Here is a 17,373-nt window from a genome sequence, read left to right as displayed (position 1 = left end):
ACCCAATCTAATAGGACTGCCATATAAAATACAGGACACCCAGTTAAATTATAATTTCAGATAATAAATAATTTTGAATATAAGTATGTCCCATGCACTATTTGGGACATAGGAGTACTTACACTAAAATTTTATCTCTTATTCATCTGTAATTAAAATGTAACTAGAGATCTTATATTTTTATTTGCTAAACTTGGCAACCCTAATTTATAAAATAATGAATATAACATCATTACATATAAAAAGCAGCCACTACACACAGAATACAGACAAAACTGTCCTCAAAGGCAAAGGTACGTTTGTTAATACCTTCATTTTTAAAAAGAGAAATGATTAAAAATAAACTAAATTTTTAACTTAAAAATGAGAAAACAATTTAAAAAAAAGGTAAAAGTAAATAATCTAAAGGAATATCTCACAGCTAAGTTAATTTAAAGGAGGAACCCTTTCCCATTCTAGTTATAGGCTTGCCAATGAGATTATACTGCACCAGGAACTTTGGTTCTTGGACAGTGCCGAATACATTCTAACTACACTCTACATCTGGTCACCCTTCTTCTAGGTGCTCATCAGTATCTGTTATTGATGTCTTTTCCTTTTAAATATATTACCACACATCTCTGTCATGCTGTGTAATGTCATTCAGATTTTGTCTACAGCTCCTGTTCTTTCAACTATAAGGAAGCTCTTGAGTTACAAGTATAGACATTATTGTGTAAGGTGGTGACTTTAAGAAAGACCTATACTTTATGTCCACTTAGTTGATTTAGTTAGATTAGCTGAAACCTCAAGAATCTCATTGTCTCTCTTATACATTATCCTCTGCATCTTTACAGATGAGTCAAGTGGCTTCAAGGCATTTCTCTCATTGTCCTTTTAGACATTATCAGGGAGATAGCAGTGCCTCCCTAAAGGCTTCAGTACTGGAGACATAAACCTGTGAGTGACTGGACTCCCTAACTGGAAGAGATTCTATCAACTAACTTTGAGAACCAGGATGGGAACAAAAGAAAAAAGCCCTATTGCATATGGTGGGCTACCACTGTATTGTCATTTCCTGAGCAGCATTCTTCTTATCAGCAGTGGCTCTGTTGCCAAATTTCAGTTTGAAAGAGGCATTATAAGGGGAAAAAACTCCAAATCTTTATGTAATATTTCCTAGGTAGTAAACACAGGATTTCCTGCATCCGAAATGATTTCAACAAATTGCCTTCAAGCATGGTCTAGTGACAAATTTGGACACTGTTCCGTTGGGCACCGTTAAGCTTGCTGATTGAAATCTCCTCCAGCTGTGAACAAGGGGTTTTGCCAAGTGTGCAGCCAACTTCACAAAGCTGTCCATCCCCACTGGACCTGTGAGCCACAGAAATTAGGTTTCATTTCATACTGATTTCCACTTGGGTTTAGTAGTTCATGTGTCTACATGTCTCTCCAAAGTAGAGTCTAGAAGTGTGAATCACCCTTTTCTCCTGAGAGCTCAAGTAGGCAGCATGGTGATTATTAAAGAGGTAGGTAGGGGGTCAACAAAGGCTTTTGGTTCATCAGTTTTAGAATAATAAGATGGGGGAATCCTGGAGGATTGATGCTGAGTTTTTGAACACTGGCATTTGTTTCAGGGAGGAAAAGCTAAACGTCCCAACTCACAATCTCCAGAGGAAGGAAGTGTGTTTGACAAAGGGTCAGGAAGCTTTCCCTCTCAGATGTAATTCTGGTCACACCGGGATAATTTGTAAATCTGCGTTGGAAACAGTTCCTTTCCTCCTTTCCCATTTCTAATAAGGTGCTTGTGATGAACTAAGCGAGTGAAATTCTCTCCCCAGACTTGAGTCCCTCTTTGTTTTAAACTCCGACTTTAGTGAGTGGCTTTCCGGAAGCATGTGTTTTCATAAGCCCCAATACACACTTTTGGCCTGAAACTCATTTGTACCTGAGTCATCACGATGATGTGCCAAAGAGTCATAGCAACCGCTCAAGTTTGCCAAATGACAGAGGATGTACAGATTTTGATTGTATATCAAAATTCTACAAAAATATGGTACTCACGACATTATGTGGAACTCACTGCAAAGGAAACTTTTTCAGGAAAAGCCAGGGTAAATCTTCATAGTGAGCATTTGTAATATTCTTCCTACAGTGTTGCCTCAGTTGCTATCAAATATAAACATCAGCTATGTATGTGGACACAATCCTTATGAAATGTCTCTGTGTTCACGGAACACAAATCTGCAGCTTTGGTGAATTGCCACCATTCATTTTATTAGTCCCTTGGGCTTGGTTGTTGAGAATCCAAGAATATCTATCTGTTCACCATGTCTCCAAGCTTTAATATATTTATGAAAGTGAGCTCATTAAAATATAACCATACAAATTTCCATGATTAACACATGAGAGGAAATTCCCCTATGGAATACTAATAATACTAATAATACTAATAATGCTACTAATAATAATATTAAGGCCAGGCACTGTAATAAGCATTTTCCATAAAAGAACCCAATAAAAAAAAAAGTGACTTATATTTTACAGGTGAGGAAACTGAGGCTCAGGAAAATTAAGAAATTTACCAAGGGTCATACAAAATTCTACCATAATCTGACCAAAAGTCTGATCCCTTAAAAAAATTCAACAAAATAAGAATTACAAAACACACCGTCATTATTCTCCCCGCCCCCCCCCCTTTCTTTTCACTTCTGTGTTGACACTGCTATTCTCTGAGATTAAAACTTGAAATTAGAACACAGCCTGTGGCTAGCTCTCTGAGGTCATTTTGATTCACACTTGCAAGGGGAGAATTTTCTAATAATGGAACAGTAGCCATGAATCATGGGGCTAGAGGGGACCCGAAAGACTATAGTGAACACGTTTTAGTTTCCTGCCTCATGGTCACTCAAAATGTTCCCACTCCCCAGATCAGGGGATGAACATATGACCCAAACAAGGCAACCGGAGCTGAGGAATACCAGGCCTGGTTCCAATGACAACCCCTGAAGAGACACAGTTCTTGCCTCCCAGAACTCAGGAGCTTCCCTGGTTCCAGTCCTTTCTGAAGCTTAGTTCTTCAGCTTTCCCAGCAATTCTGAAAACTGGCCAAAGTCAGATTCTATTGTTTGGAACTGAAGAGTCCTAATTGACACAAAGGTCTAATTTGGGAGTTTTCAAGGGACAGAGAGGTCAGACAAGCAAAGTACCAGGTCTCCACTTCCGCTTCTGCCAACGGGCTCTGCTTGTTATTAACAAAGATTTTGTTATTAAAGTTTGAAGCATCACTAATTTCGTTCGAGTACCTTCAGTCCGTTGTAGCTCAAACTGGGACCATATAGTGCTGCTCTTGGGGCCTTTTATTTTGGCTGCTATATTCATGTATTTTGCAAATAAATTCAAATGTGGGGAGAGGGTGGCTCTTTAGGAACCCCTTTAATCTCACACTATATGTACTCAGTTGAGACAGATGGGAAACAACTGGCAGCCCAGCTCACCTCCTGGTGACAACTTTTTCAAACCTGGTTCCAAAGCACATCTGAACTTCCCTTTAAACAATGTATTATTATCGCCAAATTGTACATGTACAATGGCACATTTGTTTGTGTAACATATTCAGCTCTGTAAGTTTTTATTATTTTTCTACTCCATGCCTGTTAAAAGAAATTTGTTCAATAATTTATTCTTTAGACTTATTGAACTTGAAATTTATAAAATATTACAGGACTATTCTGAATTCAAACTAAATCTAAAGAAGCAGACCAGAACTTTCAAGTTACATTCCCTATTCCTCATACTATCCCTCTCCAAAAAGGTGGGAATGCAAAGATCTTTGTGAAAAAAAAAAAAAATAGAGGCTCAAATCTGACTTGTAGCTTTTTGGTTTGAAATTGAATGTAATCTTATACTTAACAGTGCATATCTGTCCTTTTTTCTCCCTCAAAAATAGGTTTATCTTCTTGCTATTTTGTTAAATGAGCTAAAATCAATGTGAAAAACTGAAGGGCATCTAAATACTTATATCAAGGTTGCTTGGTTTTCCATTCTAGTCTGGAGGCTGATGACATGGGGTTGTAACATAGTTAGTCAGGATAGGAACCAGTTGAATTCCAAACGTTCAGATGGTAATTAGTTTTTAACTTGAAACATATTTTTCACTGGAAATTGTGTTTAAAATGATAGCCATGTCCTCAACTTTAGTCTACAAAGGACTTTCAGACTATTCTAATAATCCTAGTATGCTAGTAAATAGTCCTAGTTTATATGGAAAAGAAAGGACCAATGTTAAACTTTGACATGTCTTTCTTTGCTGCTCACCCAGCTTCCCAGGGCCCTTTGCTTCCCTCAGTCTCCCCTGAGGCTCTCCCCCTGGCTTTCACTTCCCCCAGGGGCTGCTACCCTCAGGTCACCTGCAGTGAAATTACATCAAGGGCTGATTAAAATGAAGATTACTAAACCCCACCTCTTACATTGAAATTTCTGGAAGTGGGGCCAAGGAATCCACATTTTAACCAGGTCCCCAAGGGGATCCCTTTACACACTGAAGGCTGAGAGCCATTATGCTTTGGTTTTTAATTGCTGCTTCCACCTCCACCCCAACTCCAAACTTCTATTTGCTCAAGCTGGCTGATTTCAGCTCAAGTGAAGAGGAAGGCTCAATAGATTAATGACAGTTTACTGAAGATTTGGGTGCTGTCATTCTCAGGGTTCCTGTTTTTTTTCTCTCCCTCTGGAAACCCCTGACCTAAACATAATCATTTTTAACAGCTACATAGATTTCTCTTCAGACAGAGATACAGAAATGTATCTGTGTGTGGGGTTGGGGTGCAGGGGGGAGGACTAGAATTATTAGATAGAGAGATTTCCACCTTACTTTTTAAGAAATGTAATAAAATGTATTTTCCCACCTGTTAGGTATTGTGTGACAACAGAATTTTTAACGACTACTTAATATTTTAATTTTATGGATTTGACAAGTTTCCTATCTGTTGACTATCACTTATTATAAACAAGGCTCTGATGAATATTTTGAATATAAGTCTTTGACAGAATCATGTTTCCCTTAGGGTTCATTTCTGGAAATAGAATTCATAGTGTCTCACTACAGATTCCCAAAATGCCCTCTGGAAAGGACTGTACCAGTTTACATTTCCAGCAGCTGGGTGTGAGAGTTCCCTTCTACTAACCACACTGTCATCAGCATTGAGTAATACCAGGATTAGAAAACTTTTAGGCACTTTTTTTTTTTAATTAGGGATGATTCAAGCTGTGACTTCAAAGAGCAAAGGGATAGGAAAGAGAACTAAATCGGAGTTGTGGGCAGAGCCCTGGATTGTGAATCAAGAGCTGGATCGGCGACTATCTTAGTCTCTCTGAGCCTCAGTGAACCAGACCCATGAGAGGGCTGAGTGGGTCAGCGGGCCACAGTCCCGCTGTGCGTCTCCTACATTGCCAGGCAGTTACTCGGTCGGTGGTTGGCACATGTTAGCTTGGATAAGAAGTACACAAGGCAGGGGTTAAAACTCAGACTCCTAGATCCACATAGACATCCTAATTCAGTCAGCATTAGCTAGGCATAGGAACTTCCATTTTTATAAAGAACCCATGTGAGTCCAACATAGGCAGTCTAGGACCTCACTTGGAGAAATATTAAACTAAAGACTGTCTTGCAGAACATCTCTGGAGTGCCAGCCCTATAAACCCAAGCTTATTTTATCTCAGGAAATTACTCCTGTATTGCTCTTTCCAAGGGGAATCCATTCTGAACAGTTTCACAATATTATAATGACTTTTTGGGTCTATTTTGAAATGAACATCTGCTCTCAGAGCTAGCTAAGACTGGCCTAGCTTCCAGTCCAGCCCTGGGGATGGGTGTCTTCAGCTGTAACAATTCTAGTTCATCAGGATGGTACGGAGACCTTGGCTGGTTACCTTCCCTAGCCAAACTCATGCACAAGCTCTAATCTGGGTTAATGCTGGGTGGTGCTAACGAGAGAGCAATGATGGCAAATGTTGGCATAGACCTTTTTTATTTATTATTATTAAAGATTTCATCCAATGGAATATGTATGACTTTTGTAGGCATAAACTTTTGATGGCACATTCATTTGTAGTATAAAAGCAGCCTGGGAAATACAGGCTGCAGCGTGCAGAGTCAGGAACCATGCATCTTTTGACATCCTGTGAAAGGGTCCCCAGGTTTGTCTCCCCTTCATGTGCAGTATTGAGACGAGCAAGAAGATTATCAGTTTTAGCATCCAGGCTCCACATTGACAGTTCCAATTACCGTTTCAATGTGCGCTTAAAGGGGCTCTGTCAACATTGATTAGATCTGGAGGTCAAGTACAAGGAAGGTAAAAAGAGTTTGCAGAACTGATGTATAAAGCAAGCCTTAACCTCACAGGCAAAGTAGGTAGTTACCTGCTGTTACAGATTGAATTGCATCCTTTCAAAATTCACATGGTGAAGTCTTAACCCCAGTACCTCAGAATTTGGCTGTACTTGGAGATAAAGCCTTTAAAGAGGTGATTAAGGTTAAATGAGGTCACTAGGGTGGGCCCTAATCCAATATGATTAGTGTCTTTCTATGAAGAGGGGATTAGGACACAGAACCACGCTGAGTAAAGACCATGTGAAGACAAAGGGAGAAGACAGATGCCTAGAAGCTAGGAAACGGTCTCACAGTGAAACCAACCCTGCCAACACCTGGATCTCAGACTTTTAGCCTCCAGAATCATGAGAATATAATTGTTCAAGCCACCCAGTCTGTAGTACTTTGTTACGGCAGCCCTAGTGAACTAATACGCCCATTATATTATGATTTGAACAATTTAAACAAACTTCTCTCCCCTCGGTGCCTGGAGTACCCCCATTAAAGACAGTCAATCTTTTGACTTTGGCTATTCAGTTTAATAATCTGCTAATTAATAATAACAAAACTCTCTCTCTCTCTCTCTCTCTCTCTCTCTCTCTCCTCTCTCTCTCTCTCTCTCTTTCTCTCATTGCTCCTTCTAGGCCAGGTTACTGGCTTACTTATCTTGCTATTCTCAGGCCACCTATCAGGATCTCTATCTAGCAGAATTCAACAAACATTTATGAAGTACTTACTATATGCCAGACTTGCTAAGTAATAGAGATTTTTAAAATATTGATATAATTCTTATATTTGAGACACTGTCTGGGAGGAAGGATCGTTTAAGGACTATGATGGAGACAGCTTTAGGAGGACAGAAGTGGAAATGACTAATTTTGCCCGAGGGAGCTGGGGAGGCTTCACAGAAAAGGTGAGTTTGAAAGGATGAGTAGGAGGCTTCCAGATGAAGAAGAGGGAAATTCTGACTAAAAGGAATAGTATGTGCCAGAAACATAGGCCTATCAAGCGAAGTATGTTTGGAAATGATGAGAACGTCAGTGGGACTGGAGCATAGGTTGTTATGAGAAGCTCGCAGGCCACATGCATCACCCTCAGGACGGCAGAGCAGAACAAATCCGCTCTGCTGCGTGCACATTGGTCAGAAGGGGTCTCCAGGCTCCCAGACTCTTATAGAATCTCTGAAGCATGTGGCTGGTCCCCGTCAACCCAAACCAGCCAACCCCATTCCTGTGCTTTGACCCCAGCTCAAGAGCCAAAGTCCATCTCACTCTCAGGGAAGCAATATTCCCAGGCCCCACTTTCCACTTCTGTAGAGCTGGAAAGTCACCAAAGTAAGAGACGTGGTGTAAGCTAGCCCCTACCATCTGCTCAGGAGAACATAATATCTTTATTACTGTCTTTGTGTCCAAGGTTCATACAGTTTGTCAGAAATCCTGATAGCGTTCCGACTCCTCTCTGTGTGGTCAAACCAAAAAATCTGTGTGTTTTGGCAAATAACTGATATTCTTCCTATTGATAGGCTGTTTCCCATGTTATTCACTTAGCTGGTTTCTGTGGCCCAGTGTTCTGTCAAGTCCCAGATGGCCGGGAGTACATAACAGCCATTAACACTACAGCTGCTTTTTTTGTTATAGTCTCCATGTACAGCTCAGTTGTTAAATGGGCTTAGATAAGTTTAAACCCGTTTGTGTTAAAACACATATATCTAGCTGGGTAAAAATGCTCATTTGTCTTAAGTGCCTTCCAAAATTAATATTGAAGCTAAAAATAAAAGTTCCCCATTATCCAAATGATAAAATATTCATTTTTGCCTTTTTGAGATACAGAAGAGTAAAACTATTTTTAAAAAGTATTTTCTGACTGATCTAAACCAAAGCATAATCTTTGATTTAAGTACAGTGTCCCAGGGGACTGAGCAAAGAACCAAATATGTTTTTCTTTTCATCTCTTCTGCTTGCTTATAATCTGTTCTGAGAAAGAGAAAGTTTGGTAGGTACCTATTCAAATATCGAATTTTCTCTTTCAAAAAGAATTTTTATCAGTTTATGTACCATTGACTAGCATATCTCTTCACCCCATAATAATCCTTGATACCATTTGACTGCTTTTTAAAATAACAGCTTTATATAATTCACATACCATACAATTCACTCACTTGAAGTATACAATTCAGTGGCTTTAATATGTTCACAAATTGTGCAACCATCACCACAATTTTTGAGCATTTTCATCACTCCAAAACAGGACCCCCACACCCATCAGCAGTCACTCCCCATTTTCCCCCATTTCCTTCCTCTGCAGCTCTAGGCAACCACTAATCTACTTTCTATGTCTTTAGGTTTGTCTAATTCTAGACATTTCATATAAATGGAATTATACAATAAACGGTCTTTTATGACTGCTTTCTTTTACTTAGCATAATGTTTCCATAGTTCACCCATGTTGTCGTATGTATCAGTATTTCATTCCTTTTTCTTGCTGAACAATCCTCAATTGTGTAAATATACCACTTTTGTCTACCCATTCATCAGTTGATGGACATTGGTTGTTTCCACTTTTTGGCTGTTACGAATAATGCTGCACAAATTTTTGTATGGACATGTGCTTCCATATATTTCAGATGGAGTGGAATTACTGGGTCGTATAATTCGACTGCTTTTTAATGTCGAATGAGGTCACTCCAGGTTCATAGCTAAGACACACAGTTCAAAGTCCCTGTGAGACACTAGTGTGACAGTGTCTAGCAGATAACATAACTGGTCATGTTGCTCCCATGGACTTAGCAAAGAGTCCATTTTGTTGCCAACATCCCTACATAATTTGTTGCACAAAACAAGAATTGGTAATAACTCACCTCTGACTTACAGAAGAAGAATCAGTTGGTCAACAACTGTGTCTGCTGGTTATTTTATAAAGCGCCTATGTCATCAGATGTACAAACCACACAAACCAGGCATTTAATGTCAAAAGTCAATCTTTCAGTAAGACAGTCAGGCTTTTTGTTTTGTTTTTAGCTGAGACATCCTGCCACCTGTTGGCAGCTCAATGGCAGCTCAGCTCAGGCCGGGACTCGAACCACTGTTGCTCAGATCTTGTACTCTTGAGCGAGCTCTTAACCAACTGAGCCACTCGGCCGGCCCCCAAGCAGGCTTTTTTGACAAGAGGATTTGCTCCTGTGTATTTCAAATAATGGGGTTGATCATTCCAACTTCTTTGATTATTCCAACTGCCTTTTGAGTCTGCCCTTTCAGCCATGTTTCCAAATTAAGTAATGATGCTTGGGAGCTTCTATGGCAAGGCATTGGTATAGCAATTATGCTGCCATTACTGTCTCCTTCTTTAATGGAGATAACTTCGAAAACAAACTTGTTTTCTCCATCACACATTTTGCATCAGCTCTTCAAAGCAGAAACAGTGCTGCATTTTAAAATCTGTAATCAGTCAAAGGACGATGGCCTGTTGGTGGCATCTGCCCTTTAAGTTCTAGCAAAATCTTACTTGATATCTCCCCAGATGGTTTTTGGGGAGGTCAGAACCTGAGGCAAGAAGAAGTCAAGGACCATAAAGGCAGGAGGTCTCAGTGCTAGCTCCCAAGGTGCCAGTAATTAACACCTGTAATCACAGCCATTCCTCATGAGGCCCTTGAGGGGTAATTACTTTATCTCCAATTTTCAGATAAGGAAACAGTAACTAAGAAAAGTTAAAGTTGACCAAGGTCAAAATCTAGTAAGTGGCTGAGCTAGACTTTGAACCTATATTTGTCTGACTCAAGTGTTTTTTCTACTAAATAACTTCTTTTTTGTTGGATTTGTGATGATTCCTACAATGTTCACCATCACAGTCCCTGATGTTATAATTCTGACACTTCAGATGATAGAGTAGGTAAAATTCATGGTACTGGACCCCTTCTCCCCTTAAACCATTTAACATTTCTCCATTTTATGCTATATTTACTATTCCATATATTTTTTCTGGATGCATTTTATTTTCAAATGCCTTCATGATTGAATTAAAGAAAACTACTTCGATTTCAGCTTAACTCATTTTCCTACGCCCTTCTTTGATAAATCTGTGATGAGAGAAGGGTTAAAATAAATTCCATGTCAATGAAAAGGTGAGTCTTAGATATCACATTAATAAGTGCCTTTTCATAATCAGAATTGCAAAAGTGAAAAAAGATAAATTTGAAGATATTTAGCAACTAGAAAGCTCTATTCTGAAAACATAAGAATTACTAACAGTTTTTATATTTTACTTGCTTATGGATAATGCAAATATAACAGCCATTTTATACCAAAAAATGTGACAAATCATAGTAAACTAAGAATTCATGTGTAAATTAATTTATGAATTTAATAGCTTTCATGCTTCCCCAAACAATATGCTAAAAAAAAGTCTTGTGTGCCCCAGGGAAGTGCATACACAGTAAAGCATGCTTAGTGAAGTAACAATTTTACAAAATAAATCACTACTTGCCAACATTAAGGTGAAACAGTTATTTATAGGGCTGCAGTGAATACAAGTTTTTAAAATTATGTTCTGTCCTAAGGGGAAACTACCCCCATAGAAATGCATTTACAAGAAAATAATTGGAAAAGTTTGGAAGCCTGGGCACTTAGTGTATTTTGCAGTGGCATAATATTTTATTACCATCATTATTTGCCTTAGTTAAAGTGCCTATCAGAGTTGATCTCAGCCCTAAGAAAATTTAAAGTAATAAAAGCATTCAAAGCAGACCTACCTCATTACAACAATATCCCTGATCCTTCATATTTGAGGAGTTCTAAAGTTTTCTAAGCTCTTTATCACACTGTTTCCCCCAAACGGTTCCTTCCCTAGAATAAATAAGGCATTTATATATTGCAGATTTACAAGCATTTCGACAAGGATAATTTGTTAGGTTGAACCTAAGGATGAGCCACCATGTTTTATTAAGATTAAAACTAGTGTCCAGTCATTGTGGGGGATTTTTTTTCCTCTCTGGCCAAAGCACATTTGAAAACATTTCCTTTTATGGTTTTAGTCAAAGAGCAGAGTTAAGCCCTGTCTGTACACACCCTCATGAGCTCACACTGAGTTGTGTGCTTCTGTACATCACCCCCCAGAAGCTCTGCTTCATTTTCTAGCCAACCAGCGCCTGAGGTCCTCCATGCTAATCCCTCTCCTGCCGATTCCCACACTTCTTTTGAGAGCCTGGCAAACTCCGTCCCTGGATGAATCCCACTGTCTTACTTTTCAATGCCACACAAAGGGTTGCTATGCCCTAATAGTACAAAACAAACAAAAATACACTCAGCTATGTGGATTGGAGGCCCATCAAATTCAAGTTCTCTGGCTGTTCCCCTCCCCACAGCCCTCAGCACTGTCCCACAGGGTGCCCATGGCCAGCCTTCAATTCCATCCTCTTCAGAGGTGATTGCAAACTGCCTCCTTCTCCTCTTCCTTCCCTTCCCTTCCCTTCTCCTCCCTCAGACCACATCATTTCTCCACATTCAGTAGATGACCTCCCCACTCGAAAGTCTATCTACTCATCACCCACCTTCATTCCTTTCCTTTCATTTCAAGGAACAAGTTTACTCCTACCACCGTCTCAGGAATCTTGTTCCATTAATAATTATCTCTCTGGCCTGACAGTTCTCTCCCTCCTTCTTGATTGATTCTTTTCCTTAGCAGACACAGAATCTGCTGGATTTCCTGGCACCTCCCTGGCTCACTTCTTGGGCTGATCGCCCTTAAATGTAGGTGGTCTCAGGGTTCTTTCCAAAGCTCTCTTCTTTATTACTCTCGCTACTTTCCTTGGGTGTCCATATTCACCCTACAATAGTCAGTTATTTTAACCTCAAGAAATTGATACAAAGAATGGTTAATTAGGCATAAAGTTCTTAGCTAGGTGACTGAAAGGGTGAAAAGGGACCTCGAAGATATGACAGAAGTAGCACCCACAGGAAGCAACTCTACCTCTAGGGCTGAAGGAACAAAGGAAGAGGTTGGAATTATTAAAACTAGAACTTAGATAAGAGTTCCCATGGGCGGGACACAGACCTCGGGAAGGTGGCATATTTGGGTATTGCTGGTGGCTCTAAGTGGAGGTAAGAGGGAGCCGGTTCTGCAAATGTTAGAAAAATTGCACACTAGACCCAACAGCTGCTACTGGAATCAACTGCAGCGTCTGGAGCGAAGAAGCAAGGCTGGAGGGGGACTCGCACCCCCCTCCCTTCTCCAGCACTGCAGTCTCCTTCTATTGGCAGAGCCTAAGAAGGAGGCAGCTGGCAAAGTAGAATTGTGGTTTATGGAGTCCCAGATCCATCATCTGAAATAGAGGATTATTGGGTGAATTTGGATCAAGAGATAAAAATTGGCCCAACCCCATAACCTCGAATACTACAAGAGGATTCCAAAGCCCATTGCCCAAGCCCAGGCACCTTTCTTGAGCTCCAGGCTCATTTAGCCACCCACCTGTTGGAATATTTGTTTGAATGTCCCATAGTTACTTCAACATCAACATGTTGCCAATTGCTTTCATTTTTCCTTCTCCTTGTCCTTCCCAGCCCTGTCCCCTTCTTCCACCCTGCTTTCCCCAGCTGAATGAATACCACCATCATGTATGAATGAAACATATAAATGTTATTTCATCATTGACACTCGCTGTCCCTTACTCTCCACCTTCAGTCATCAGAGTCCTTCCCCTTCCCTTGACATCTCTCAAGTCAATTTCCCCCTCTCCATCCCCATTGCCACTCTGTTAGTCTAGACCCTTGTCATTTCTTACTGGATTGTCACCCAACCAGCCTCAAGGTCCCTCACTTGACTCTGTGGCCACACCCTGGGGCCCTAGTTTCCTGCCAGCGATTCCCTACACAAACAGTGATCTTTCTGAAAAGCAAATATTGTCACCCTGATCTCTGCTTAAAATCCTTTACTGGCTTCCCTTACGTAACCTTCAAAATTCAGTCCTCTTTAGCACGACTTAGAAAGCTCTCCAGTCTTAATTCTTACGTCTACTTCCGCGCCCAACCCCCTTGTTCAGTTTGACTGAAGTGCAATGATCCGAGCACGCTGCCCCACTCAGCTTTTGTCAACCTTGCCCCGTTCCTCCTTGCCTCTGTATATTTGTACATCCCGTTTCCCTGTCCGGGTTTATCTTCCCATTTCCCACCTCTGTCCGTTCTTCCACCTTTCTAACTTCTTCTCTGCTTTCAGGTCTGAATGCAAGTTTTGACTCCTAGGAGAATTCTCTCTGTCTCAGTCCTCCATCTGGGAGTCTGTCTCCCATGAGCCCCTGTAAGCCTCTGTGGTGGGTCTTCTTGGTGGTGTTGCTGAGTGGTTAAGTGTGAGACCTCTGGGGCCAAACTCTAGGTTCAATTTCCAGCACTTCTTGCTATCTGTGTGACTTTGGGAAAACAATTTAACCTTACCACCCCTCAGCTCCCACATATGTAAACTGGAGCTTGGAAGAATACCTCCCTGATAGATGAGTTATGAAAATTAAATGAGATATTTGTGAAAGCTCAACCCCAGCTTTTAATCATTTTTTTTTAAAGTGTGTCACTTCTCTGGCTGTCGGCACATGTAGATTATTTTGAGTCCAGGGCACAGATTGATAGTATACTGCTTTAGAACAACAGTGCTCTTCTGCTAAAACTCACAACCACATTTATTTTGGAAGGATCAGGACCAGATGGATACTATAATATAATTGCCTTGATTCCATAATTATTTGGGGATGGGCTCAAGTCTCACATTTTCTTAGGCACTTGGGCCTTCTACGCGCTCTAGAAAAAAGAGTGAATGTTTGGCCAGCCCTGGGTCCTCTGGCTGGTGTTAAAGTGAGTTTGGTGGGAATGCCGTTAGCTTTTTATGGGAAAGATGAAATTGGCCAGCACCCTGTTTCTGCCTTCCAGTTTTGCTGGGGTCCCGAGTGGGTCTGGGGAGGGGGAGCCAATGAAGCGTGAGCTGAGGTAGCACAAGTTCTTCCCCAGGGTCCAGTCAGCCAGCAGGCCTCTGTTCTACCTTGATGCAAATACTCCTTCTAACCACTTACTTGGGCTTTCAAACCCTAGGTCCAACGGGACCATAAAACATATTATTCCAAAAGAGATTACACCCCCCACCCCAACTAATTCATTCTACCACACACGGAGAAAAAGAAAACCACACACAAGCCAATAGCATGGAACTTCTCCAGGGAGCCTCCTGACCACCATGTATGAAGCCCTCACATATAGCTGCGGGGATCACAGTATTGGAGGAAGGTACATGTACAAAATGAAGAAGCACGAACGTACTTTGTTTGGATTTTCTTTTTACCAGACCGTGGATCCTTGACTTTTCACAGATTTCCCAGAGGAAGAATAGGGATGGATGATAACATGGGAGAAAAATGTTCTGCTGTGGTTGTGTTCCTCCAGAGAGCCGTTTGCGTGCACATGGATGAGCAGGAGGGCCCTGGTTGGTTCACACAGTGGGTGGGGAGGTCATGTTGCTCCCTGGGGTCTGGGATGGAGTGACCTCTGTCTTTCGGTCCTCTGGGAGGATGCGGCTCACACAGCCCGTGCTGTCACCTCAGATGGCCTCACTGAGACAAACTAAGTTACTGGCAAGCTAGCATCCACCTGGCTACATAATGCCCTCCTGTACGCCCCCCTCCTCCCCTCCAGGAGTACTGACTCTGATATTCCCACCACGGGGCTATAAAAATTACTAGGAAAAGTGTAGTATGGATATCATGGTTTGTTTTTGTTATTGATTTTTTTTTAATGTGACAAGTTTTCTAGCCTTGTGCAGAAAACATCTCTACTTAATGAAAAAGCAAGAGGGCCTGAGTATTGGAAGAAAAGGCTAAAAATGCTGGGTTCTCTAGGGGAACTTTCCTCCCAAGGATTACAAGATTACAGCACGACTATGCTCCCTGGGAACGGTTTATTTTCTAATAACTAATCTATAGAATCATAAAATCAGACTGTATGCAAGCATTTTGCATGGATTCATCATCATTGTTAGATGTTACAAGTGTATTGTGTTTCTTTCTAAGGTAGTACAACCAAGTTAATGAGAGCCTTTACTTCCTTTTATTCTTCCACACTTAGTTCCCCTCCTGCCTGACCTGTAGAAGAATGATTGGTGTGCGGGTCCTGCATGAAAGAAAACTGTGTTACAGACTATTGATGAGAGATGTTTTAGCTATTTTTAAATTAGTGAGAGATATAATTTTCATTTTTAAAAGTTAGAGTCATCCTGAAGTCATTCGTTGTAAAGAAATAACTAAGAGCATGTGTTGGCTTAAGTAGTTGCTTTAGAATATATATATACATATATATATATATATATATATATATATATATATATAAAATTTTATTGGGGAACAGTGTGCTTTCCCAGGACCCATCAGCTCCAAGTCAAGTCATTGTTTTCAATCTAGTTGTGGAGGGTGCAGCTCACTGGCCCATATAGGAATCGAACCAACAACCTTGGTGCTATGAGCCTGAGCTCTAGCCACCTGAGCTAACTGGCTGCCCCTAGAATATATTTTTATATAAATATATTTTAGTGTATTTATTTCTAATTCTGAATTTAGCTTTTGTCTAGGATTTTGAAACATCGAGGCATTTCCTACAAAACAACCTGTAACAATAGATGAAGTTGATTTCATACTTTTTTTTCCCCTTTAGCAAAGGAAACCTTGTTAAAGTGAAATCTTATGTAGCTCAATATGTAAAGTGGGCAAAATAAAAAATAATAATAATGGAGCAGCTTTGGCAGAAACAGAGGTTACAGGCCCTGAGCCTAGCTCTCTTGGCTGTCATGTCCTCCTCATAGTAACACCACGGGTTCCCTGGAGACAGCAGGTGAAATAAGCAAATAGCACATGCAAAGATGTTCATCATCTTTAGCCATAGGCAAATGCAAATTCAAACCACAATGAGATATCACTGCACACCAATAAGAATAGCTAAAATAAGAGTGACAATGCCAAATACTGGCCGGTATAGGAAGACACAGAATCACTCATGCATTCTGATGGGAATATAAAATGATGCAGCAACTCTGCAAAATAATGACAGTTTCTTAAAAACACTAAACATGCAACTATTCTACAACCCAACAATTATACTCCTGGGCATTTATCCCAGAGAAATAACAACTTTTGTTCATGCAAAAGCCTATACATGAATGTTCATATGAGTTCTATTTGTGACAGCCCCCAAATGAAACAGCCAAGATGTCTTTCAACAGATGAATGTGCATCCACACTACAGAATAGTAGTACTAAGCAATAAAATGCCACCAATTATTAATATATGCAAACTAGATCAATCTCCAGGTAATTATGCTGAATGAAGAAGGCCAATTCTAGAAGGTTCTATACTGTATGATTCTATGTATATAACACTCTAAAACTGACAGAATTATAGAAAGGGAGAACAGATTAGTGGTTGCCAGGGTTTATAGGGATGGGATGAGAATAGACATGCCTACAGAAGAGCAGCATGAAGGATTCTGGTGGTGATGAAAATGTCCTGTATCTTGTTTGTATCAGCACCAGTTTTCTGGTGGTAATGTTGTTCTATAGTTTTACAAGATGCTGCTGTTGGGGGAAAACTGGGTAAAAAGTATACGGATCTCTCCATTATGTCATACAACTGCATGGGAATCTGCAATTTTCTTGCAATGAAAAGTTTAGTAATCATTTTTAAAAACCATCAACAAAGTTGATTTCTCTAAATACTGTGTCTATGGTTCTGAGTAGTCCCATACAGCTATGACTTGGATGTCACATGCCCGTGTCTTTATCCTGTTTAGAACTGATCCATTCATCACTCTGGAGGTGGTCGTGATGGCCTTTTAGACAAATGTCAGGCACCAGTTTATTAAGCTCAATTTTCCTCCTTTCCAATTGAGTCAAAAGCACTTATTGGAGTAGATGCCGTGAATCAACACAGGATTCAGTGCTGGAAATGAGACTGCTGGTTCTTAAAGTTCATTTCTTGTCTTAACTGAGTAGGAATTTAGGGAATGAAAGT

General features: G+C 40.4%; 1 pseudogene; it reads left to right on the top strand.

The window, feature by feature from the left end:
• Positions 1-13,558, top strand: part of LOC109384573 (saccharopine dehydrogenase-like oxidoreductase pseudogene) — a 24,679-nt pseudogene extending 11,121 nt beyond the window's left edge.
• Positions 13,559-17,373: the final 3,815 nt, after the last annotated feature.

The sequence above is a fragment of the Hipposideros armiger genome, unplaced genomic scaffold, assembly GCF_001890085.2.
Source record: "Hipposideros armiger isolate ML-2016 unplaced genomic scaffold, ASM189008v1 scaffold_5, whole genome shotgun sequence".
Lineage (NCBI taxonomy): Eukaryota > Metazoa > Chordata > Mammalia > Chiroptera > Hipposideridae > Hipposideros > Hipposideros armiger.
This window is presented reverse-complemented; position numbering and strand designations above follow the sequence as displayed.